This window comes from Vulpes vulpes, chromosome 15 (genome assembly GCF_048418805.1).
Source record: "Vulpes vulpes isolate BD-2025 chromosome 15, VulVul3, whole genome shotgun sequence".
NCBI classification, from domain to species: Eukaryota; Metazoa; Chordata; class Mammalia; order Carnivora; family Canidae; genus Vulpes; species Vulpes vulpes.
The window spans coordinates 237,554-238,673 of NC_132794.1; the positions used below are offsets into that span (position 1 = coordinate 237,554).

Sequence of the window (1,120 nt, forward strand, 5' to 3'; positions counted from 1 at the left end):
GTCCTCTCCGCCTCTGCGTCCCACGGTCCTAGTTGGAGGGAAGTGGGAGGCAACCAGCACATGTCCGGGGGGGCCCGGCAGGTGGAGGGACCCCCGCGCTGGACCCAGACCTTCCCACAACAGCCTTCCTCTTGCAATCCTTAAAAAAGTTTCAGCATATTAAGAATTCATCAGTTAAGCTACGGATACAAACATATTACCTAAGTCACATTTAAAAGGCTAAGAGGAGGTCGTTTTAGGTGCGTAACAAATTTAATGCTGATATACACGGAATCAGCTTTGTGGCAGTATCGTAGCCAATGAGGTTTATCCGAGGCGCGATTATTGCTAATCGATATACACGGAATCGTATCATTTATTCAGTACCTACCACGTTAGGTTTTGATCCAAGTGTTGTCTACCCTTCCTATGAGTTCATCTGGGTGCCCTTTACATTCTTTATATCAGCCCCCGTCGGAGCTATTAGATAATAAGTCTACACGGGCGTGTATTTCAGGCCTATGAAAACTGTGAATGTAGCAGTGACTCTTTACAACATCTTCAACTTAAAGTTTGTTTCTGGAAAACAAAAACCCGTGTTGTCCCGCAGTAGGAAACTGCCAGGAACTGGGCTTCTGGAGTCCCACATCCCTGTCCTTCACCTTCCGGAGTGTTCCCGGGTCGGCTCGGGCGCCCGGCGGCACCTGCAGCCCGCGGTGCACACATCCTCGTGGAGAAGCTTGTTGCTCGGCGGCTCGCGGTGGCCACTGCTGCGTTGCTCCGGCCACAGCGACTCAAAGCCCAGGAATGTGTGACACACGTAGAGCAGTGAAGCTAAAAAGTGTCCCCATTGAGCAAAAAACAAATAGGCTGATACAGTGATTTTTTTGAACTTTAAATCTGACACGGGTTTATGGAAAACGTCCAAAATTCCAAGAGCCCCTAAATCCATCCATAAGGTGCGATCACATACGAGGCCGTCGCGGAGTCCTGCGCAAGGGGCGGGCGGTCAGTTCTGGGCTGGGGTCTGGCCGCTGCTCCGCCGGGCAGCTCGGGGCCTCCGCGTGACCCGCCCCGCACGCCACGCGCGAGCAAGGCCTGGCCTCGCAGGGGCACGCCCGCTGTGCTGCAGCCTCCAGGC

The 1,120-nt window shown here is 53.5% G+C and overlaps 1 non-coding gene across 1 annotated transcript; it reads left to right on the plus strand.

Moving 5' to 3' along the window:
- Positions 1-275: 275 nt before the first annotated feature.
- Positions 276-412, plus strand: LOC140595824 (U4 spliceosomal RNA). The gene has a single exon (XR_011997709.1). It is a non-coding gene; the product is annotated as a U4 spliceosomal RNA (small nuclear RNA).
- The last annotated feature ends 708 nt before the right edge of the window (positions 413-1,120 follow it).